The sequence below is a fragment of the Carassius auratus genome, unplaced genomic scaffold (genome assembly GCF_003368295.1).
Source record: "Carassius auratus strain Wakin unplaced genomic scaffold, ASM336829v1 scaf_tig00020840, whole genome shotgun sequence".
NCBI classification, from domain to species: domain Eukaryota; kingdom Metazoa; phylum Chordata; class Actinopteri; order Cypriniformes; family Cyprinidae; genus Carassius; species Carassius auratus.
The window spans coordinates 131,375-157,821 of NW_020525063.1; the positions used below are offsets into that span (position 1 = coordinate 131,375).

The 26,447-nt window shown below is 39.0% G+C and overlaps 1 long non-coding RNA gene and 1 pseudogene across 1 annotated transcript in view; one reads left to right on the top strand and one right to left on the bottom strand.

Annotated features, from left to right (window-relative positions):
• Positions 1-894: 894 nt before the first annotated feature.
• The window catches only part of LOC113076622 (uncharacterized), a 29,742-nt gene continuing 4,189 nt past the window's right edge, over positions 895-26,447 (bottom strand). Inside the window, exon 4 of the long non-coding RNA XR_003281214.1 lies at positions 895-1,933. This is a non-coding gene — a long non-coding RNA (uncharacterized LOC113076622). The remainder of the gene's footprint in view (positions 1,934-26,447) is intronic.
• On the top strand, positions 6,103-23,449 carry LOC113076618 (myosin heavy chain, fast skeletal muscle-like; annotated as a pseudogene).

Genomic DNA, 26,447 nt, shown 5'->3' on the forward strand with positions numbered 1-26,447 from the left:
TAGAGCTGTGGGCTGGGCGACACCTAACACATCCGCAAGATTTTATAATCTCCGTGTAGAGCCTGTGTCCTCCTGGGTACTCGCCCCTTCGGGCCAGTAAGGACCTGCTCTGTGTCAATCCACTTCCTGTGCCATTCCCCTCCGCGGACTGGATGCGTGCACTATTCCCCTAAGGTGAGTTCCACAGTCAGAACCCTGGGTTCCTCCAGCACTGTTTATGTCCAACACTTGCGTACATGCCCTTTTGTCAGCCATGTGTGGGACTAGGTGCCTCCATGTGTTGTGGTTCCCCTTTTTCTGGGTAATCCCACATGTGTATGTCCACAGTAAGTCTCTTTGCAGCATGTGTATTTCCCTTGGCAAGTCCCTTGCCAGCTCTGTCGTTGAAACCTCAGAGTCCTTATGTATCACCACCTTGGTAGAAACCTGCCTTCTGTAAGTCCTCCCACGGGAAGGCAGCCTGCTAGCATACTAGCATAGTTGGGTAAACTTCTATAGTGGTGAATGAGAAACTACATTAAATATATGTTTTGTCACAATAGTGTTTCTACAAGAAAAAAAATAGAAAGAATTATGATAACGATGCTGATGACCATTAATCAATTTCGATCTCTTGATTCACTATCAATTCACATGAATAGGACTTCTGTACTTACTTTTCTTGGGTTAAATTCAGTATTTTCTTGCATTATTTAATGTTCACTTGTGTGTGCTTTAATGTATCATTTGAAAACCTTGTGTTTGATCATGTCTAAATATTTATTCAAATGCAAGACCTAAAAATAATTAAGCAGTTATGACCTGCAATACTCTTTTGAGCAACTAGACTAGATACATGTATAATTCTTAGAGTGGGTAAACAATGGCATTGCAAATGGAAATTATTATTTTTCTGGCCACAAAATGACTTTAATTTGCCTTTCTGCATTGAATTTAAAACCCTTTTCTAAATTTAACCTTAAATACTACAGTAATTGTATTAGGCTATACATAATAACGGAAAATAGGATACAATTCATAACAAAAACGGTTGATCTGCATGTGCTTGTCTTCGGCGTAATAATCAACGCATGTGTGTCTCACGCACAATTTGTGAGAGTTAACAACCCTGCTTAGTCATCGTTAACACAAAAAAAGCCTTCACCCGATTAACATGTTCATCAGTAATAATGTCCTTAATTAAATTTTTGAGCAGTTAAGGTTATAGATTAAAAATTATTTGTTTAATTCAGAATGGGTGCAATGCTAGCTTTTTTTCCCCTCAGAATTATGTTAGATGGCTAATTTACAACTAACAATCCGATAGTGAGCTAGCACCATAAGATAAAAAAACAACTATTGACAGACCAAGATTATGATAAAAGTGACTGTCAGATTCTAAAATAAACACTTATTCAGTAGCAGTAAATTAGGTGTACCAAACAATCATAAAACAAAGAAATATTATTTTACCGTCATCGTGAGGTAAAATAATGAGGAAGGATCACTCTGCCAGCCAATCACACAGCAACATCGCGCCTGCAGTCCGGAGTGATGGTCACTTGGAGTAAATTCCTTCAGAAAACAGTGTGTGGCGTACTTGAGCATATTTTCAGATGCACATCTAATTTGAAGGAGCTTTTTATGGGAGCGGCAGCGCAATACTTTGATAAAAAAAAAATAGATAGGGCTATTTCAAATATTGTTTCTATTTTAGTTTTACTAACAAAACCAGGGGAGCCCCCCAAGGTCATTTTTTTGGGCCTTATGAGGGGGTCCCTTGATGCTTATGGAGGGTTCCGAGGTCTTCGCTTGGGATCTGTCTCTGGGGCTCTTCTAGTTGTCCTAGTCTCTGCTGACATTCAGGGATGTAGATACATTCTGGCTGGATAAAGACAGGAACCATGTCACCATCTGATCTGGATCTTGTGGCTACAGTGACTTCGGAATAAAACTGAAAATAAAAACAGACTAAAATTAGCATAGACACCATTCTTCTTAATATGTAACAAGTACATCAGGCTATGGGTAGTCTATCCTGTTCTGGTTCTGTTCTGCTTAATGCAGCCTAACAATCCTTTAACAGTATTTACGAACAGACAATAATTCAATGAGAGCTCCCTGAAATACTGAGGTGCTAATATATATATGCTTTATAGGTAATTAGCAAGATATTAAAATGTATATGATGTTTAATAGTGAGCCAGTGTAGTTTTGACAGAAAAGTGCTAATATGGTCATACTTCTTGGCTCTAATAAGAACTCTATCTGAGGAATTTTGAACCAGCTGGAGTTTTTATATTAACTATGCATTCCATTAGTTTTGCAAATTGGTATGTTTTGTCGGGTCACAAAGAAATACAGAGCTGAAAATGTTTCTAGTACTGAGCCTTGAGGTACTCCATAATGCACTTGTGATCAGTATACCTCTTCATTCAATGCCATGAATTTGCCTGCATTCATATTTGCATGCATGAAAAACTAACTACTAATACACTAATTTAGCCTGAACTGGGTAGAATTGACTGTTGTTGTTCTCTCGTTGGTCTGACTGCTTCTATTGTTCTCATATTTAAGTCGATTTGGATAAAAGCGTCTGCTAAATGATTAAATGTAGAATATAGTCTATACCTGCTGTTCTGCTATTCACAAATGCAAATACCTTATCTCTCATAAAATCTTCATGCTTCAACCACACTACTTCTGTCTAAAGATAACTCGTTTTTGAGGTGTCTTAAGTAAAGCGCACTTGAGCAACAAAGCAAACAAATGGGCAGAAAATGTCTGCAAGATCAATTACACATGCTAAAATATATATTATATTTGTTTTAAGGAAATGTTACCTGGCAAGTTCAGATGAAATCCAAAAAAATAATAAAAATTGTAAAGTCAAGCAGCAATCAATGCAATCAGTAGCTTACTTCATTATTCTTTTAAATAAGTTTCAGAGACAGTGTGGATTAAAGCGAATGACCATCTGATATCAAAGCAACTTGACACCACAATAACTTGTGTGACCTATGCTGACAAATGGCAAAGCCCTGATGGCATAGCTGACCGACCAGCTATATTTGTGTAAAGTCCTAATATGTCCTCCCTTAGGGAAAAGATGCCTTACAATTTTATTGTCCACATGTTCCCATCTTAGAAGGTGTCAATGTCTTAAGAATTTATTCCACAGCCTCCTTCCATCCTTTCAAAGGTTATAGGAAAGATAGTTGGAAACATTGCATTGTCCTTTCAAGGGAAAGAACAAGGACATGATCCAAAGTCAGGCAAAGTCAAAGTCAGGCACACGGCACACCCATCCTGAAGACACTGTAGAAATCAGGGGAGTGTTCATGATGCATTCATGTATTTGTGCATTCATTATTGCTCAGAAATGTCAAATACTGCTTGCTGATTTAGCCATGCAATAAACAATTTTATACCACACTGAAATCATATTAATTGTGAAAGAGCTTTTACAAATAATTTTGACTTTGTAATAGAACTACAACTCCGAGATCAACAAAATTACACAAATTTACAGACAGCTGAAGACCAATAAACTAGCACAGCCATTAGAAGTGCGTAAAACTGAAATAACAAGTCTGGAGCATGAGAGAATATACATGTATTTCATCAAGCACGGTGAAATACATGTATATTCTGTCACCGATGGAGTTTCGGTTCCTTGCCGCTGTCGCCTCTGGCTTGCTTAGTTGGGGTCACTTCATCTACAGCGATATCATTGACTTGATTGCAAATAAATGCACAGACACTGTTTAAACTGAACAGAGATGACATCACTGAATTCAATGATGAACTGCCTTTAACTATCATTTTGCATTATTGACACACTGTTTTCCAAATGAGTGTTGTTCAGTGCTTTGACGCAATGTATTTTGTTTAAAGCACTATATAAATAAAGGTGATTGATTGACATGTAAAATATGAATGAAACACGCTTGTTCAGTTCCATATATAAACTAAGATTGTCGCAGCGCTCCACGTGTTGTCCTATTAAACACGGTTATGGTATTGTTTGCAGAAATGAACTGACAGCCCTTCATGAGATTTCAATACTCCACTGTAAGATTTTTTTTTTATTATTTAAATGGAAAAAAGGGAATTTGGAAAAAAAATTAACTGAATTTGGGAAATATAAAACTGATCAGATAGATCAGAATGGATCACCTGAGGAACAATTCCACTCATTCTCTACTATAGGAGAGGAAGAATTGTATAAACTTGTTAAATCATCTAAATCAACAACATGTATGTTAGACCCTACACCATCTAAGCTCCTAAAAGAGGTGCTTCCAGAAGTCATAGATCCTCTTCTGACTATTATTAATACCTCATTGTCATTAGGATATGTCCCCAAAACCTTCAAACTGGCTGTTATTAAGCCTCACATAAAAAAGAGATCATTTTAAAAAGATCTTGAACCTAGAGAAAAAGTTAATTACAGACTGAGCTCAAATCTCAATTTTCTGTCAAAAATACTAGAAAAGGCAGCATCATATCAGCTATGTACCTTCTTAAAGAGAAATGGAATATGTGAGGATTTCCATTCAGGATTTAGACCCCTATATTGCTACTGGTTTCTCCCAAGGATTTTTTTCCATTTCTGTCACCAGTGGAGTTTTGGTTCCTTAGCACTGTCGCCTTTGACTTGCTTAGATGGACAGACACTATTGGAAGAGAGCTGAACTGGATGATGACGTCACTGAATCATCAATTTTTGACGTTAACTGGAAAAATGAATGTTATTGTCCCCTTTCCTTACTGACAAACAATTTTCCTGTTTGACACTGTAAATCTGCTTTGAAAAAATGTATTGTATAAAGCGTTATGTATAAACAAAGGTGACTTGACGTAATAATATTGTAAGTAAGTGAGACTGATTGTTTCACTTTATAAGACCTCAATACATTGTCAGCCATGATTATCAATTCTGTGTTGCTCTATATGCTTTTTTTTGACTCTCAAAGTGCCGGTAGCCACTGACTTCCACTTTATGAATCACCAAAGACCCCTGTTTCAGTTAAAAATCTTCTTTACTGTTCTACTCAAGAAGAACAGCCACCTACACCTTAGATGGCCAGAGGGTGAGTAAATTAACAGCAGTTTTAATGTTAAAGTTAAACTTTTTTGTGAATGATGCCTTTAACCCATAATATTATAGTAACGTTTCAAATAAGACAGCATTAGTTGGAAGAGTTAATCCATTATGAACACTTTAGATAATCCCTTTTTTAGGAAAATGAAACTGTGTTGGTATTACCATTCTGAATAATCAGCTATTGGTATCGATGGAAACATTTAATATCAGATCATCCCTAAATTTAATTTTTTTGCCTGATTAGGAGCTAAAAGTGACTGCTACATAAATATTGCTTAGCTTACTTACTTGCTTACTTATTTAGTTATTAGTTTAAACTTTGACCTAAAAATGACTAATTTCAGGAAACAAATCTCAGTTCTTTTCATAGTTTTGTCTAAACAGCAATGTAGCATAAGTGTGACAGACAGAAATGACAACTGCTGTGCCCAAATTTGCTGCTTTGTCACACAAAAAGCTTCCAAGGCCTCTAGGAACAGTATCCCAGTGACATTTGAGAGCTTCTCCACAGCTAAACTGGGCTCTAATCTAGTGCCAAGGCACTTGAAGAAGATTGTGCTCAACATAAGACCCAAACAATGTCTGAACTCCAGTAACTGATACCGTCACATAACAACCCTTTCTCAAGGTTAAGGCGCTTGATCATGCCCATAAATACATCAAGTATAATTTTTAATTACAGCATTGGTGGTTTATTTTCAAAATATTAATTTAATTCATCAAGGTGTCAGTTCACCTCATCTTACCGAAGCTTTCACTGTCATTATCTCAACCCATTATCTCTTCTACAAGATGTTCTCTAACAGTATTTACCATAAACTAAACTATACTAAACTAAACCTAATTAAGACTGGGCAGTTAATTACAATATTATATATAAGATATCTGTGGTCAGTGTCATGATATTGATGAACATAAGATGGAGCTCAGAATACATGACCAAATACAGTGAGTGCATTCTGCTGAGTGAACATTATTCTGCCTATATAAGACGCTGCTTCAGGCTCCTTTAAGGACTGACTGGAACTCAAAGGTGGGTGAGTTGCTCATCTCCTTCTACTATTAACCTAATATATCATACTTTAGAGTGGCTAACCCTCACACATGTTAATCAGTCAGCATATTTAAAAGTTCACATTGTGGATTTTCTTACCTTTCTCTTGGCATCTCCTACCTAAGGTATACATCAGACACATTCTCTCTGAAAACGACAACAGGTATTACACCTTTTGTAATTATATATGGATAATATATGCATATTAAAAATCATTGCTTTTTTATTTTAAAAGAAATTGAAATTATCAACATTTTGTTGAATAGAGTACTAGATTAACTGTTGAACAGAGTACCAGATGTAACTTATGTGTGTGTTTGATGGTTAATGAGTGAAGAGAGCTCTTCATACCTCAAGGAAAATGAGAACTGCATTAGAACACAGAAGCTCAGAAACATGTGTTCTTTCTAAATCTCTAGTCACCGCTATAACTTAAACACAACTAAAATGAGGTATTTGGAATGGAATTACAACTCATAAAACTAATCAAATCAGCAGTAAATTTGTGATTAATTTATCTTAATTGAAAATTAAAGTTTACTAGGGGTGTGGCAAGTTAGACACTTATCCCACAAGACGAGATTAGACACAAGACTGGGTTTACGAGAATGAGACAAGGTATTTTGACTTTTTTAAAGAAATCCTCAATGATGAAATATATAGGGGAAATAGTCTTCAATAGTTATTCAATTGAAAAACACAAAAATTATGTGCATTTTGAAATCAACTTAAACTTTATTAAATTAAACATCTATTTTAATAATTTAGCTAAACATGTAAACACTGCAGAAGGTTTTGCCACAAACTCAACTGACAGGCAAGTAATTGCACAAAATTATAAATAATATAAAAAATAAAGAAACAAATATTGTACAATTAAATTTACAATTAAATTTAAAACATGGAAGAAATCTTGTGCAATTAATGCTTAAAAAATACTGTTTGTTTCATTTTAGTTGTAGTAGAAGCAGTAGAAGACCATGTGATGCTACTGAAAAATAGTACCGGACTTGACGGTTGCCGCTAATACCTTTACAGTTCTGTGAATGTGATATGACGCTAGTTTTACTCAAATCAAACAAAAACTACTCATGAAGTGACTCTCAATGCAGTTTTGGATAAGATGTTCTTGTGTTTCTGTCCTCATTTAATGAAACAACAGATGTTTAAAACACGCGTGCTTCTGTGTTTAAATGAAACCATATGTCTGTGACATTTCTTTAACAGGGACTCGCAGAACATAAAGGATTCATATTTAAATCTACTTTTGCGGCATTATATTTACAGATACATATCATGATTTTGTGTAATGACCTACTTTTGATTGATTACAAAAAGTTTGACAAATTATGTGACATTCCGCATTAAACAGTGAATTCTGTTTTTATGAGTGGATAAAGACTACACTGCGTAATTTTCTCACTTACCATGCATCCACTTGCCTGATGTGAACATAAAATATCATATTCAATTCAATTCAAGTTTATTTGTATAGCGCTTTTTACAATACAAATCATTACAAAGCAACTTTACAGAAAATTATGTTTCTACAATATTTAGTAGTAGCTAGTAGTTTGTGCACATTTGACAGGATTTTAGAAAAAAAATTAAATAATAATAATACAAGACGTAGTCAGCTAGACGATGAACTATCAATATTATTAAGTTATTATATGATGCAGTCACACATGTAGCAATAATTGTTAGTTCTGTTTGTTGATTCAGGGTTAGCATCATCTGAGTTCCTCTGAGGGTCAGCATCATCTCTTCTCAGGTGTTCTGGATCCAGACTGGAGCTTGTGTAAATCCTAGTTACCACGGGATGTAAATCCCGTGGCGAAACATAGAAACAAAATACAGACATCATTAGCATAGCTGCTGATCCAACAAAGTAAAATTAGTTTAACCCAAGCTAATGAATAAAAATGCACCTTTGATCAGATGCAACTACACTCACAATTTAAAAGATACATTATTCGAATGCTTGGCGAAAGAGATGTGTTTTTAATCTAGATTTAAACAGAGAGTGTGTCTGAACCCCGAACATTATCAGGAAAGCTATTCCAGAGTTTGGGAGCCAAATGTGAGAAAGCTCTACCTCCTTTAGTGGACTTTGCTATCCTAGGAACGACCAAAAGTCCAGCGTTTTGTGACATTAGAGAGCGTGATGGATTGTAGCGTGGTAGAAGGCTAGTTAGGTACGCAGGAGCTAAACCATTTAGGGCCTTATAGGTAAGTGATGATAATTTGTAACTGATACGGAACTTAATAGGTAGCCAGTGCAGAGACTGTAAAATTGGGGTAATATGATCATATTTTCTTGACCTCGTAAGGACTCTAGCTGCTGCATTTTGGACTACCTGTAGCTTGTTTATTGACGAAGCAGGACAACCACCTAGAAGTGCATTACAATAGTCCAGTCTAGAGGTCATGAATGCATGAACTAGCTTTTCTGCATCAGAAACAGATAACATGTTTCTTAGCTTGGCAATGTTTCTAAGATGGAAGAATGCAGTTTTTGTAACATTGGAAATGTGATTTTCAAAAGACAAATTGCTGTCTAATATAACACCCAGATTTCTGACTGTAGAGGAAGTAACAGTACATCCGTCTAGTTGCAGATTGTAATCTACAAGATTCTGTGTAGTGTTTTTTGGTCCAATAATTAATATCTCTGTCTTATCCGAATTTAATTGGAGAAAATTATTGGTCATCCAATCTTTTACATTTTTAACACACTCTGTTAGCTTAGATAATTTAGAAGTTTCATCTGGTCTCGTTGAGATATATAGCTGAGTATCATCAGCATAACAGTGGAAGCTAATTCCGTATTTTCTAATAATATTACCAAGGGGCAACATGTATATTGAAAATAGAAGGGGACCTAGGACGGATCCTTGTGGCACTCCATATTTTACTGATGATAAATGAGATGACTCCCCATTTAAGTAAACAAAATGGTAGCGATCGGACAGGTAGGATCTAAACCATCTTAGAGCCTGCCCTTGAATGCCTGTATAGTTTTGTAATCTATCTATGAGTATGTCATGATCTATGGTGTCGAATGCAGCACTAAGATCAAGTAAGACTAGAAATGAGATGCAGCCTTGATCTGACGCAAGGAGCAGGTCATTTGTAATTTTAACAAGTGCAGTTTCTGTGCTATGGTGGGGCCTAAAACCTGAAATTGACTGAAATTCTGACCTGACTCATACATACCACCACTGGTGAAATGGCCAGTGGAAATATATGTGAAAGGACTGGGAGATGATATAGTCACGTTCTTGCGAGACCAATTAGGTATCGGATCTAACGAGATCTGGTGCCGCATCTTCCTGCATTATCAACAAACTATTTTCCTGTTTTAACACCGTAAATCTGCTTTGACACAATCTGCATTGTATAAAGCACCATAGAAATAAAGGTGTAGTAAATGTCTTCACTACAATGAATGTGAAATTACTCTATAGTACAAGAGTGTACGACCCTCAGTACATTCTCTGCTTGTCATTTGTTACAGTAAACTGCAATCATGGGAGATGGTGAAATGGAGTGTTTCGGCCCGGCGGCCATTTACCTCCGGAAGCCAGAAAGAGAGAGACTTGAGGCTCAGAACACCCCCTTTGATGCCAAAACAGCATTTTTTGTGACAGAGCCAGATGAGATGTACCTGAAGGGTACTCTTGTTAGCAGAGAGGGTGGCAAAGCTACCGTCAAAACTCTGTGTGGGAAAGTAAGTACAATTAGAAAATGTATCAATCTTATGCAAATCAATTTTAGATAATGCTACAGACTTTAAAACTAGATGTCACATGAATCAAACAATGTCATATTTAGTAATTGCCTTGCCCATGCTGAAACCTTTTTAGACACTCACGGTAAAAGAAGCTGAAATCTTCCCCATGAATCCTCCCAAGTTTGACAAAATTGAGGACATGGCCATGATGACCCACCTCAATGAGCCTGCTGTGCTGTATAACCTCAAAGAGCGTTACGCAGCATGGATGATCTATGTAAGTCTAAGTAAATCTTGTTTTATTCCTAGGATAGAATGGAAGCATTGTAAAATTATCTATCTCTGTTTTAGACCTACTCTGGCTTGTTTTGCGTCACTGTCAATCCCTACAAGTGGCTGCCTGTGTACGACTCAGTTGTTGTAGTAGGGTACAGAGGCAAAAAGAGGATTGAAGCCCCACCTCACATCTTCTCCATCTCTGACAACGCCTACCAGTTCATGCTCACTGGTAAGTGGGGATATACATTTTCATTCCAATTTGCAAAACAATAAGGAAAAAGATTGTCTTAGAAGAATGCTTATTTTTGCTAATCCTGAGTCTACCAAAATTTAGCTTGACACATTTAAAATTTAAATGAAAAAAAATCTGTAGAGTGGTTTATATAAATAGCACTATGATCTTGTTTCAGACAGGGAGAATCAGTCTATCCTGATCACGTAAGTAAACTATGAAAATTCAAAGGTTTTTGTATAAGTGCACTCACAAAAAATGCTTTTCAAGGGTTTTTAAACATGAAGGCTATATAACCAAATGAGAGAAACCTGATTGGTCGAAAGTGTGGCTTGTGGCTTTGTTCATAGAACAAATTGGTATGAGTATGAGTATGGCTAGACATTACATCACTTTCACGACATCTTGTGGTAAAAGGTGGAAAAGGTACCTCTGTGTCCCAGATATTTTTGGAATATTTCATATAATAAAGTCAATTTGTGTTATGAGAACATAAAACAATATAAAAAAAAAAATCTTATTCTTAAAGAAGTTAATGACACCTGAAACCTGCGCAAGGAGTTGTGAAAGAAAACAAAGCTTCAGAAGTCACAGATGTGATTATGGCAAAAAAGAATAAAATTCCGGTACAATGCTTCACTCTCCGAGATTGAAAAAATCTTTATGTCACATAACTACTTTCTTGTGTGCATGTAACACAATAACACTTAAATAAAAGTTAAATTCATCAAAAGAAAATTTATTTTCTAATATTGTAAAATGTGTTCACTTCAACTCAGTGGAGAATCTGGTGCAGGAAAGACTGTCAACACCAAACGTGTAATCCAGTACTTTGCGACAATCGCTGTGTCTGGAGCGAAGAAGGCAGAACCTGTCCCTGGCAAAATGCAGGTAAATAAAATAAACAGATATTATCCAAAGTAGCTGACAAAATTAAGGCCCGGGTCTTCTTCACTTTCCGAGTTTCACAGCCATGTCCGCACAACTTTTAAAATATACTTATCCACAGATTAGCGCAGATTGATGAGTTTGACACATGCACAGTACACAGCCTTTTTCTTGAACATGTGCTATACTCTGTGTGGTCTCAAAAAAAATTGCCTGCACGCAGACGGGGGGCATAGGTGTGCGCAAACCCCCCGATGATGAAAATGACATAATGCAGACGCCACACGGCTGTGGACACCCTAAGTATACTTTGGCCTTTATTCTACATAAAAAATATATATTTAAATACTCACCAGGGGTCGCTAGAGGATCAAATCATTGCAGCCAACCCTCTGCTGGAAGCTTATGGTAATGCCAAGACTGTAAGGAATGACAACTCCTCTCGTTTTGTAAGTTGCTGAGGACAGATTAAGTGCATTATACAAATTCAGTTAACATTACAAATCTGGGAAATTTCAAACAGTTCTAAATGACTTCAATCTCTATAGGGTAAATTCATCAGGATTCACTTTGGGACCACTGGAAAACTGGCCTCAGCTGATATTGAAACTTGTAAGTCAACATTGTTTTTTATTTTTTATTTGTTTGTTTCTTTGATTATTTGGAGGCTAACATGTTGACTGACTGAAATTAATATCTCTATTTACAGATCTGCTGGAAAAGTCGAGAGTGACATTCCAGCTGTCAGCTGAGAGGAGTTATCACATCTTCTACCAGCTCATGACTGGACACAAGCCAGAGCTGCTCGGTGAGAAATCTACAGGATTGTGTGTTTCAGTTATTTCCTAGTTTGAGAGCACTGTTAACATGCTGCACATCAACTCTTTATAGAGGCCTTGCTCATCACCACCACCCTTACGACTATCCAATGATCAGCCAGGGTGAAGTCACTGTCAAGAGCATCAATGATGTGGAGGAGTTCATTGCCACAGATGTATGTGGACAAATTCATTATTAGTAGTGGTAGTGCTGTTTCCAAATTTTGTGTCATATACCTGACCAAATTGAATATTTACATTTTACTTTTAATCATTTAGTAGACGCTTTTATCCAAAGCGACTTACAAATGAGAACAATAGAAGCAGTCAGGTCAACAAGAGAACAACAACAGTATACAAGTGCCATGACAAGTCTCAGTTAGTCTAGTACAGAACATATAGCAAGGTTGTTGTTGTTTTTAAATATGAAAGACAAGGAAAGGAAAAGTGCTAGTATAAGTTGGTTAAGTGCTGGCGAAAAAGATAGGCTTTTGATGTTTCTTGAAAATGAGTAAAGACAGAGTGTATCTGAGAGTGATTTAGAACGTTTTTGGGATGGCACCACAAGGTGTCGTTCACTTGCAGAGCACAAACTTCTGGAAGGCACATAAGATTTAACCAGTGAGTTTAGGTATGTTGGTGCTGTGCCAGTGGTCATCTTGTAGGCAAGCATCAGTACCTTGAATTTGATGCGAGCGGCTACTGGTAGCCAGTGTAACCTGATGAGGAGAGGAGTAATGTGAGCTTTTTTTGGCTCATTGTAGACAACCCTCACTGCTGCATTCTGGATCAATTGCAGAGGCTTGACAGTACATGCAGGAAGAGCCAGGAGAGCATTACAATAGTCCAGTCTGGAGAGAACAAGAGCTTGGACAAGAAGATGAGTGGCTTGCTTTGACAGGAAGGGTCTAATCTTCCTAATGTTGTATACATCGCAACTCCTAGGTTTCTGGCTGTCTCGTAAGGAGTTATGGTTGACGAACCCAGCTGTTGTGATGAAGCAATGGGTTAGTTGGAATCACCAGGAGTTCTGTCTTCGTAAGGTTGAGCTGAAGGTGATGGTCATTCATCCAGCTAGAAATGTCACTCAGACAGGCTGAAATGCAAGCAGCTACCGTCGGGTCATCTGGTTGGAATGAGAAGTAGAGTTGGGTGTCATCAGCATAGCAGTGATAAGAAAAGCCATGCTTCTGAATGACAGATCCTAATGACGTCATGTAGATGGAGAAGTCGTCCAAGTACTGAGCATTGATGAACCCCAGTAACAAGGTGTTGTGACTTAGAAACATCACCCCTCCAAGACACGCTGAAGGATCTATCAGAGAGGTACGACCTTAACCACAGGTGTGCGGTTCCAGAGATGCCCATCTCTCTGAGGGTGGACAGGAGAATCTGGTCTGGTGTCAAAAGCAGCAGACAGGTCAAGTAAGATAAGTACTGAGGATTTTGAAGCTGCTCTTGCTAGTCGCAGGGCTTCAGTAACCGAGAGCAGGCAGTCTCAGTTGAGTGGCCACTTTTGAAGCCAGATTGGTTGCTGTCCAGGAGGTTGCACAATATTGCATAATATGGCATAACATAAAATATCTCTCTTGACTCGCTTTTGAAAAAAGTATCTCTTCTGACTCTAATAAATGTGATTTATTTGGTCGGTGTGAAAACAGACTGCCATTGACATTCTGGGCTTCAGTTCTGATGAGAAAATCAGCATCTACAAGCTGACAGGTGCTGTGATGCATCATGGGAACATGAAGTTCAAACAGAAGCAGAGAGAGGAGCAAGCTGAACCTGACGGCACTGAGGGTAGGGTGTATTATTTACACAAATTAGCATGCAAACATTAACTGTGAAAAGTTACATTAGTGAAAGTAGTGCAAAAAACTGTTCTTCCTCAGTGGCCGATAAAATCGCTTACCTCATGGGGCTTAACTCCGCTGATATGCTGAAAGCTCTGTGCTTCCCCAGAGTAAAGGTTGGGAATGAGATGGTGACCAAAGGCCAGACAGTCCCACAGGTGACCACTTACCTTATCAATAGATGAATGAAGTGTCCCAAAGAAAAAATATTAAATTCATACTTCACAAAGTCAAATTTAATATCAATTACACTGTTTCTCAGGTGAACAATGCAGTAATGGCTCTCTGCAAGTCTGTCTATGAGAAAATGTTCTTGTGGATGGTCGTCCGTATCAATGAGATGTTGGACACAAAGCAGCCTAGACAGTTCTTCATTGGTGTGCTGGACATTGCTGGATTTGAGATCTTTGATGTAAGCATCAGTCATTAATGTCTCTGTAGTCAGGTTTCCTTACAAAAGACACAAGTCTAACTTATTTGTAAAATTGAAATTTTGGTTAAAACATTTGTGAATAAGCACCATTTCCATTCAACGAGTCAAAGAGTACAAAATCGTCACTTCCTAGTAGAACTGGCACTAGGCTACATATCACTAAGAAACTAAGAGAACCCCCTGAATATAATAATTGTCATAGGCCTATATAACAAATTATGCCTTACAGCAGGCAGACACAATAAAATAAATGCCATTACTGCTTTTGGAGTGGATGCTGCGGTTTGGGAACACAGTCATTTAACAGTTCTGGGAGGCAATAATACAGAAATACATTGATGACAGAATTTACTTCAAAATGTGCATAAAAAGAGGGCGATGGAAACATAGCTATTAAGAATCAAGATATGAAAGATCAGTCAGCAGTAAGAACTTGCTTCTCTATGATTATCAGTTCAACAGCTTGGAGCAGCTTTGCATCAACTTCACAAATGAAAAACTGCAACAGTTCTTTAACCACCACATGTTTGTTCTGGAGCAAGAGGAGTACAAGAAAGAAGGCATTGAATGGGAGTTCATTGACTTTGGAATGGACTTGGCTGCCTGCATTGAGCTTATTGAGAAGGTAAGAGGATATTATGTAAATTAAATTTACTATTCACACTGTGACTGTACATGAGAGTGAACGTTTCTTCAACAGCCAATGGGCATCTTCTCCATCCTTGAAGAGGAGTGCATGTTCCCCAAGGCAACAGACACAAGCTTCAAAAACAAGCTGCATGATCAACATCTGGGCAAAAGTTCAGCCTTCCAGAAGCCAAAGCCTGCCAAAGGTAAGGCCGAGGCCCACTTCTCTCTGGTGCACTACGCCGGCACTGTGGACTACAACATTGTTGGCTGGCTGGACAAGAACAAGGATCCATTGAATGACTCTGTTGTGCAACTTTACCAAAAGTCATCGCTCAAACTGCTGTCATTCTTGTATGCCGCTCATGCATCTGCTGAGGGTATGAACATCTGCATTTACTGAAATCCTTTGTCTTTTAATTCAGTGCAAGACAAAATTCCCACAGTGATTTACTGAAAATATTAATGAAAAGCAAAATAAAAAGAACACTAACAGTTTTTAATGAAATAAAACAGCTGAGGGCGGCGGTGGAAAGAAAGGAGGCAAGAAGAAGGGTGGTTCTTTCCAGACGGTCTCTGCACTGTTTAGGGTAAACAGATACTCTTTTAATGAAGGATGTGAACCACCTCTATAAAAACTAGACTAATGACAAATATTTCCACAGGAGAACTTGGGTAAGCTGATGACTAACCTAAGGAGCACTCACCCTCACTTTGTGCGCTGTTTGATTCCAAATGAGTCCAAGACTCCAGGTAAACTTGATCCCCAAAAACTCAAATGGATTACAGTTTCAAAATACTTCTGAAACATTAAGAATATTTGCATTACAGGACTGATGGAGAACTTCCTGGTTATCCACCAGCTCAGGTGTAATGGTGTGCTGGAGGGTATCAGAATCTGCAGGAAGGGTTTCCCCAGCAGAATTCTATATGGTGACTTCAAGCAGAGGTAAAGACACTACACCCGTTTACACCACCTAATCTTAACCACATTTCAAAATTGGGCTTTCATCACTTTTGGGGCTTCCCCAAAATATTACTGTTGTCTAAATGTCCTCTAGGTACAAAGTATTAAATGCTAGTGTCATCCCTGAGGGACAGTTCATTGACAACAAAAAGGCTTCAGAGAAACTCTTGGGGTCTATTGATATTGACCACACCCAATATAAGTTTGGACACACGAAGGTGAGCTACATTAAGCTCAACTCTACATGGAATGGCTTCCATAACATACCACTCAACATCAATATATTTGTACAGGTGTTCTTCAAGGCTGGTCTGTTGGGAACTCTTGAGGAGATGAGAGATGAGAAACTAGCAGAGCTGGTTACCATGACTCAGGCTCTTTGCCGTGGCTTCCTCATGAGGAGAGAGTTTGTGAAGATGATGGAGAGGAGGTGAGTGAAATGTGCATAATTTGGTGTACCAGAAAATGTATAAAGTTGAAGATTTTGGTCAAACAAAAACCAGAAAATCTCTTCCACAGAGACTCTATTTTTGCCATTCAATACAACATCCGCTCATTCATGAATGTCAAACATTGGCCATGGATGAAGCTCTACTTCAAGATCAAGCCTCTTCTGAAGAGTGCAGAGACTGAGAAAGAAATGGCAGCAATGAAGGAGAACTTTGAGAAAATGAAAGAAGATTTAACAAAGGCATTAGCTAAGAAGAAGGAGCTTGAGGAGAAAATGGTGTCACTTCTTCAAGAGAAAAATGACCTTCAACTGCAAGTAGCTGCTGTGAGTATTTCAGCTCTTACTGATCCTAATATGATCATATGCCTATGAACATAAATCATTAACTATATCCATGTCAATGAACAGGAATCTGAAAACCTCTCTGATGCTGAGGAGAGATGTGAAGGTCTCATCAAAAGCAAGATCCAGCTTGAGGCCAAACTCAAAGAGACAAATGAAAGACTGGAGGATGAGGAAGAAATCAATGCTGAACTGACTGCCAAGAAGAGGAAACTGGAGGATGAATGCTCCGAGCTGAAGAAAGACATCGATGACCTGGAGCTCACCTTGGCAAAAGTGGAGAAGGAGAAACATGCTACAGAAAATAAGGTCAATATTCTTGTCAAATTTTGTTTACACATCTGTGTTCAAGCTCCTGAGAATGAAACAAATAACCAATATTCCATCTAGGTGAAAAACCTGACAGAGGAGATGGCCTCTCAGGATGAGAGCATTGCCAAGCTGACCAAAGAGAAGAAAGCCCTCCAAGAGGCACACCAGCAGACTCTTGATGACCTTCAGGCAGAGGAAGACAAAGTCAACACTCTGACTAAAGCTAAGACAAAGCTTGAGCAGCAAGTAGACGATGTAAGATGTTTGGCATGAGAATGAGACCATCAATCAATGGGAATCAATGAGAAATTAATATATCTTTATTAATATTTTATTGCTCTGGTTTCTGTACCTATAGCTTGAGGGCTCACTGGAACAAGAGAAGAAGCTCCGTATGGACCTTGAGAGAGCCAAGAGGAAGCTTGAGGGTGATCTGAAACTGGCCCAGGAGTCCATAATGGACCTGGAGAATGACAAACAGCAATCCGATGAAAAGATCAAAAAGTGAGTGGACATCAGATGTTAGAAGTTTACAAAACTGTACAAAATAACTATCCTGAACATTAGAAAACAACAATACTGCATTAAAAACAGGAAGGACTTTGAAATAAGTCAGCTTCTCAGCAAGATTGAGGATGAACAGTCTTTGGGAGCACAGCTTCAGAAGAAGATCAAAGAGCTTCAGGTATTCAACTCTATTTCTGTGTGTGTGTGTGTGTGTGTGTGTGTGTGTGTCTGTGTGTGAAACTGTGATGAAGATGGACAGCTGTGAAAACACACATTACCAAAATCACTGGATCAATGATTTTTCATTGTTTATTCAGGCCCGTATCGAGGAGCTGGAAGAGGAAATAGAGGCAGAGCGAGCTGCTCGTGCTAAAGTGGAGAAGCAGAGAGCTGATCTCTCCAGGGAACTTGAAGAGATCAGCGAGAGGCTTGAGGAAGCTGGTGGTGCTACTGCTGCCCAGATTGAGATGAACAAGAAGCGTGAAGCTGAATTCCAGAAGTTGCGTCGTGATCTGGAGGAGTCCACCTTGCAGCATGAAGCTACAGCTGCAGCTCTCCGAAAGAAGCAGGCAGACAGTGTAGCTGAACTCGGAGAACAGATCGACAACCTCCAGCGGGTCAAGCAGAAGCTGGAGAAGGAGAAGAGTGAATACAAGATGGAGATTGATGACCTTGACAAGCAACATGGAGGCTGTGGCTAAAGCAAAGGTACAATCTTGAAAAAAAATCTTAAACAGAATGTTCAATTGTAGTTTCAAAAAAACTACTAGTGCCATAGCCATATCAACCCAAAGCAGGGTTTAGCTTGGTTAGTACCTGGATGGTATAGTACCTGGGAAAACTGGGTTGCTGTTGGAAGAGGTGTTAGTGAAGCCAGCAGGGGGTGCTCAACCTGTGGTCTGTGTGGGTCCTAATGCCCCAGTATAGTAACGGAGACACTATACTGTAAAAAGCACCAGCCTTCAAATGAGAGGTTAAACTGAATTCCTGACTCTCTGGTCATTAAAAATACCATGGCACTTTTCATTATGAGTAGGGTTTTATGCCCGGTGTCCTGAATAAATGTAGCTGGTGTTTGGTAGTTAGCACACTAGCGCCGTTGTACTGTGGTTGTCATCGCCTCATCCAGGTGGATGCTGCACACTGGTGGTGGTTGAGGAGAGATCCCCCATATAATTATAAAGCACTATGGGTGTACAGCAATACACAAAGCAATATAAAAATGCCTCATTCATTCATATTTTAACTTTCAGCACTACTTCCTTAGCAGCATGAAATATGAATAATTAATAGTAGAATCGCAATGAGTTCAAGAATGTTGATATTTCTTAAATGATGTAGGCAAACCTTGAAAAGATATGCCGTACATTAGAAGACCAAGGAAGTGAGCTAAAAACGAAGAATGAGGAGCTCGTCCGCCAACTTAATGACATAAATGCCCAGAAGGCAAGGCTCCAAACTGAAAATGGTATGTAAATACTGAATATACACCATACCACAGAACTGTGCAAAAAAAAGTGTTGTGCCCAGTAGTGACATCATACATTGTCTTATACTAGGTGAATTTGGCCGTCAATTGGAAGAGAAAGAAGCTCTTGTTTCTCAACTGACAAGAGGCAAACAGGCTTACACTCAGCAGATTGAGGAACTCAAAAGACATATTGAGGAAGAAGTTAAGGTGTGTTCCAACCTAAAGGATTACCTTATCAAGTACAATATATAGCTAATATTATAGCTGTGTACAACAGGAATGAAAACATTTAGGTTTAAAGGTCCCTTTACGGTTTATCTGAATTTAAGGCCAAGAATGCTCTGGCCCATGCGGTTCAGTCTGCCCGTCATGACTGCGACTTGCTCAGAGAGCAGTATGAGGAGGAGCAAGAGGCCAAAGCTGAACTCCAGCGGGGAATGTCTAAGGCCAACAGTGAGGTGGCTCAGTGGAGAACCAAATATGAGACTGATGCCATCCAGCGGACTGAGGAGCTTGAGGAAGCCAAGTAAACAGCAAAGAACAATTTCTTCAGCACCCTATATTTAAAATCACAAACATTAATATGTTTTTATAATTTCACACCTCTTTCTTCAGGAAAAAGCTTGCCCAGCGTCTGCAGGATGCTGAAGAATCCATTGAGGCAGTGAACTCCAAGTGTGCCTCTCTGGAAAAGACCAAACAGAGACTGCAGGGTGAAGTAGAGGACCTCATGATTGATGTTGAGAGGGCAAATGCATTGGCTGCCAACCTTGACAAGAAACAGAGAAACTTTGACAAGGTGAGAAGGATGTGAATAACCTTTATTTCTAAAGCTTGCGCCGTTGGACTTGGCTAATTAACAATGATTTCCTTTTTCTTCAGGTCCTAGCAGAGTGGAAGCAGAAGTATGAGGAAAGTCAGGCTGAACTTGAAGGAGCTCAGAAAGAAGCTCGTTCTCTCAGCACTGAGCTTTTCAAAATGAAGAACTCCTATGAGGAAGCTCTTGACCACCTCGAGACCCTGAAAAGGGAGAACAAGAATCTGCAACGTACATAACACTTTGTTTTTGTTCAAAAAGCATTTTAAAATGATGCATTGAAATAGAAAGTTTCACAATTAAACTTTTTAAAACCCTTTAGAGGAGATTTCTGACCTCACTGAGCAGCTTGGAGAGACTGGAAAGAGCATTCATGAGTTAGAGAAAGCCAAGAAGACAGTGGAGTCTGAGAAAACAGAGATCCAGACTGCGCTTGAAGAGGCTGAAGTACAGTTAATTAAAACTGTCAAGTCAATTCATTTCTTAAGGCATTACATGATTTTCCTATGAGCTTTATACAATTCTTATTTTAACTTCTATCCATCAGGGCACCCTGGAGCATGAAGAGTCCAAGATACTTCGTGTACAGCTGGAGCTGAACCAGGTGAAGAGTGAGATTGACAGGAAGCTTGCTGAGAAGGATGAGGAGATGGAACAGATCAAGAGGAACAGCCAAAGAGTGATTGATTCCATGCAGAGCACTCTGGACTCTGAGATCAGGAGCAGAAATGATGCCCTTAGAGTCAAAAAGAAGATGGAGGGAGATCTGAATGAGATGGAGGTCCAGCTGAGTCATGCCAACCGCCAGGCTGCTGAGGCCCAGAAACAGCTCAGGAATGTCCAAGGACAACTCAAGGTATAGTTCTGTAAAATGTAAAACTACAAAACACATCAAATGTATGATCATATGAACATGATACATTAATTAAATGAATCATAACATGTAACAAAGAAAGAAAATTTCCACAGGATGCCCAACTGCACCTTGATGAAGCTGTCAGAGGACAGGAGGACATGAAGGAGCAGGTGGCCATGGTGGAGCGCAGGAATAACCTGATGCAAGCAGAAATTGAGGAGCTGAGAGCTGCACTGGAGCAAACAGAGAGAGGCCGCAAAGTGGCAGAGCAGGAGCTGGTGGATGCCAGCGAGCGTGTGGGACTGCTGCATTCACAAGTACAGAAAAACTATACTTGAAGCACATTCAGGTTACATGATAACAGAGTTTTAGTTAAATGTACACTAACTACCTCCTTTAATCCCACAGAATACAAGTCTTATTAACACCAAGAAGAAGCTTGAGGCTGATCTGGTCCAGGTTCAAGGCGAGGTGGATGATACAGTCCAGGAGGCCAGAAATGCAGAGGAGAAAGCCAAGAAGGCCATCACTGATGTGAGCGCTTACATTCTGTTGCTCTGTTTTAAATTAAAAAGTTTTTTTAACGATTTAGCTACATGTGATGCCATGGGAAATTTCATGGATGGCATTTCAGTCTATATTGGCTAGTTCTTTTGAATTGTTTTTTATTTCAGGCTGCCATGATGGCTGAGGAGCTGAAGAAGGAGCAGGACACCAGTGCTCACCTGGAGAGGATGAAGAAGAACCTGGAGGTGACTGTCAAAGACCTGCAGCACCGTCTGGATGAAGCTGAGAGTCTGGCCATGAAGGGTGGAAAGAAACAGCTCCAGAAACTGGAGTCCAGGGTAAATTAGAAGCTGAACACAGTCTTAGATGAACTGTCTATGGTAGAGATTTGACAGGTGACATCAATCTCTCTCTACTGAAGGTGCGTGAGTTGGAGGCTGAAGTTGAAGCTGAACAGAGACGTGGTGCAGATGCTGTGAAAGGAGTGCGCAAATATGAAAGGAGAGTGAAGGAACTCACCTACCAGGTAAAATTACACAGGATTTAGAAACTTACATTTCATTATAATTTACATAGGTAAACTAAGACCATCAACAATACTTTTACCAAAAGACTGAGGAAGACAAGAAGAACGTGATCCGACTCCAGGATCTGGTAGACAAGCTGCAGCTGAAAGTGAAGGCCTACAAGCGCCAGGCTGAAGAAGCTGTAAGTCTATGTCACATGTCTTAAGTGTGAGGTTTTGATATTCTATATTCAATAGACAATACATTCAGTGCCAGGAGTGCAATGCTCTGAAAGGGGTTGGATATCTGGTGTCATCCTTACAGGAGGAGCAGGCCAACACTCACCTGTCCAGGTACAGGAAGGTGCAGCATGAACTGGAGGAGGCTCAGGAGCGCGCTGACATCGCTGAGTCCCAGGTCAACAAGCTGAGAGCCAAGAGCCGTGATGCTGGGAAGGTATCATTTAAACTTATACTAACAGGATAACACTGTTGGGTTGTAAAGTAGCTACGAAGAGTAAAGTTGTTTGCTTAGATAGTCAGACAGCTAAAACAACTAGACTTGGATGGTGGATGGTCTCTGACCTGATGACCGTTTTGCTAAAATCTTATCTTCTGTCAGAGCTCCGGCATCCGCATCCGTGTGAAGCTTGTGTCTGTGAAAAATGGCAGCACTGCAGTTATTGAGAGACTAAATTAGGGTTGCAATGAACAACTATATTGACATTTATTCCTAATGGTCAGAAAGCTAAATACTTTTGCCCGCATTTATCATTTAATATAACTAACATAAATATAGCTACCAGAGGACACTATGTGTTTGTGTAAGCATGTGGATTATGTTGTGTTTGTTTGGTCCTTTGGGCTTTCTCCTGTCGACTGTCTGACACCACCCCTCGTTACCCCATTATTGTTTCAGTTTTTCCACCTGTGTCTCCCTCATTACCTGCCTTACTTAGTCTCTCTGTGATTGCAGTCTTCTTTCATTATTTTGTCGTATGTGGTTGGATGTGTCTGTGTGCTCCCTGTTCTGGCCTTCCTGCCTGTTTTCCCCTTTGGGGTAGCTTTTGATAGTTTTGTTATTAAAAAGTAGCCCATTCATTGCATATTTGAGTCCTCACTTCATCTCTCCAGATGGACGTGACAGGTTGTAAGCAACAGATTAGCTTAGAAAACCAAACAATAAATGAGAAGGAAACATACGGTTATACCAATTGAACATTACAGACGTGAACCACACTTTTTCTTTTTCCATTTTGAGGACGTTATTATCTTAGATTGTTTGATATGTGGTTTTGACTATTACCGTGTCCACACTGCGAGTGAGTAGACAGAATAAATTAAGTGGTTTATTAAAAGCATTTTGCATAAGGTTCATGCTTAACTTTCCATCCTGGTGTTTTGCCTTTATCCTTCTGGCAGAGTTTACTTTTATCCTTGTTTATCTGTTCAAGGGATGGATCTACACTTCAAAAATTGATGTTCAGGACCACACAAAGTAGCTCAGCATGAAAGTCACATATACATTTATTTCCAAATAGTCTGGTGAGATCATAATTACTTTTATATGTTCTTGTTTTCAGGGCAAAGAAGCAGAGGAATGAGGGATAATATCCAGACAGAGTAGCAAGCCATCATACAATATGAGCTGCTTGTGAAATGTCAGTGTGCAGTTAGTAACAATAAAAGTAAACCTGCAAACTAATTGCTGTTGTGTCTCTGTAAATATCAAGCATTTACATAAAGCTCTCCCTCATATGGGAAGAGAAGTGTCTGCATGAAGAAAGGCCAATCATTTTAAAACACAGGAAAATGAAATACTTTTGAAAATGTATCCATCTTTAAAACTATACTCTATAATGTTGAGACACCTGAATTTACTTAGCAGTTTGTACCGGGTATACATCATTGTGTATTCCTGCTTTAAAACTTGAATTACCATGCAGGAACTCACTTAAGTATTTCTGACACAGACGCAAATATTACATGATGTTAGTCTTAAAGGGGTCATTGGATGAATATTTTAACATAAATGTGTGTTGTAAGTGTTTATCAACATCCATCTATAATGATTAAAATCCACCCAGTTTTTTTTAAACCCCTATTTTAAATTCAAAGGTTTAAAAATATGTAATGTGTTTATTATTTTTAAAACTGCAGTTTTTACTAAGGCAACATGGCAGAGAACTGGAAAAAATGGAAACAATTTTTTTTTAACTGTACATAACCGCACTAGTAGGGGTGGGCGATATGAGCAAAAATTAATATCACGATATTTAACACTGTCCAGCCCATATCGATATTATATTGCGATACCAAAAAAAATTACAGGCAAAAGTTTAACCTTAAATAACTAGAAAAAGTGATGGATTGGACATAGAAGTGAAAGTATTTTCAAGCATTCATGTAATCAAAGCTGTATTTTCAGCAACATTACTCCAGTCTTTAGAATGATTTCTGAAGATCGTGTGACACTAATGTTAATTTGCTGCTTATGAAACATTTGTGGTTATTATCAATGTTGGAAACAGTTGTGCTGCTTGATATTTTTATACAAACTATTTTTTCATGATTCTCATGATTATTTGAAATGTTCCTTTGTGTAGTGTAGTGACAGTTACAGCATAATGACATTAAAGACAGATATATAGATGTTTTCACAAGACTAGGCCGTATTAAAAGGAGAACACCACATCAAGATCAAATCAAATGCTTAGCCTGCCGTACATGCACCTAGAAGACTTCCAGTAGCCCTCGGGAAAAACTCATGGAAGAGCTGGAGTGGATGATAATAATGTGTCATTGAAAGGGTGGTGGAGCCCAGAGCTTGGGTCAACAGAATGGTCACTATGTGGAAGCCAGAAAAGAAAAAAGTCAGGATATGCATGGACACAAACATTTGAATGCTGAAACTGAAAGAGAGCCGATGACAACAGTTGAGGTGGTGACAAGAATGATTGGTGCTAAAATATTCACCAAACTCTGATTATCCAATCCAATCCACTTTATTTCTATAGCACATTTTGCAAACACAAAAGTTTCCAAAGTGCTGCATAAAAGACTCAGAACATACAAAGCAATTAAAATATAGACCCTTTGCAAACACGTGACTATGACATGATGGACGGCAGAATCACCGGAAGCACAAGCTAAATAGTAGTGGACGAGCGGGAAGCTTCAATCAGTTTAAATTAAATAAAACTAAACTTTGTGGCTTCTTCTTTCGAACAAGCTGTTGTACCGTTATCGGTCGAGGTAGGGCATCTGGTAGGTGCTCACAAAGAATGGTATTTGGAGAAGTTGGAGATCGCAAGATTGGATACCAATACTTACCTTTTTCCTATAAAGGGTCTTTATAGAATACAAAAGATAAAAATAATAAATACCACAAAAGGACCACTCAATTCATGCACAGTTAAAAGCCAAAGAATAAAAATGAGTCTTTAGACGAGCCTTAAAACTCTCAACTGTAGGGTCAGTTCGGACATGGAAGGGCAGAGCGTTCCATAGTTTAGGTCCAACCACAGAAAATGCCCTGTCCCCCCGAGATTTTACTGGCCCTCTGATTACTGGCAAATCAAGAGAGAGTTCCAAGTTATGCACCTTCAACAGTCCTTTTGGAGGATTTGCATACAAAAGACAAACATTAGGAATCAACTGTGCTGGAGAGATGTTTCAAAGAATTAGGTCACAAACATTTTAAGACATGGAAGGGGTTGAAGTGTTTGTGGATGACATAAGCCCCTTTCACACTGCACTTCGGACCTGGCATATTGCCGGAACATTGCCGGGTCGCCTTCTGTGTGAAAGCAAACATGTCCCGGGATTGATTCAGGCATTGAACCCGGGTCGGGGATCTAGTAACATTGCCAGATTCAACCCAGGACGAGCGCTGTGTGAACAAAACCAGATCTAATGCCGTGTCGCAGTGATGAAGCGTGACTCTTTTACCAGCTGTTTTGAAGGAAGATCAACGTCCGCAACAAAAAAAAAAAATGTGCAAACTAATGAAGCAGAGATCAGTTAGTTCCTCACTTTCCGCGCTGACGCCGAGATCGTTCACTAGCTTCAGTGAAATTATAACGTGCCTAGTGTTTACGACTCGTACATTACACGTCACGCGCTGATGTCACGTGTCGTTACGGGATCTTCACGGGTTGTGTGTGAAAGCACACACATATCCCGGGTAATCACTGCCAGTGTGAAAGTGCAAAATCTAGCGACCAGGGACTAATTGCCGGAACACTTTACCCGGAATGGCAGTGTGAAACTAAATCCAGACAAATGAACATTCAAAGCTAAAGGGAGTGAGCTACACAGTGTGTTGGAACTCAAGGATCTTGGCAATACTACAGTGCGTATTTAAAAGACGCAATCATCATGCCAAATCATTATACAACTCCAGAACATATACATATGAACAACCGTTATGAAACTTGCCTGGCACCTGATAGTTATTTAACATGTACTGAGCCGGGGATTATTTGTTGACCGCGATATGTTCATCGTGGATTTTGTTAATCCCTGAAAACTATCATCACTACACCGGGATCCAGACAGAATAGACACTTTGAAATATCCCAGCGTGGCGCAATTATAAATTTTTGCATTATTGACACAATGTTTTCCAAATGAATGTTGTTCAGTGCTTTGACGCAATGTATTTTGTTTAAAGCACTATATAAATAAAGGTGATTGATTGA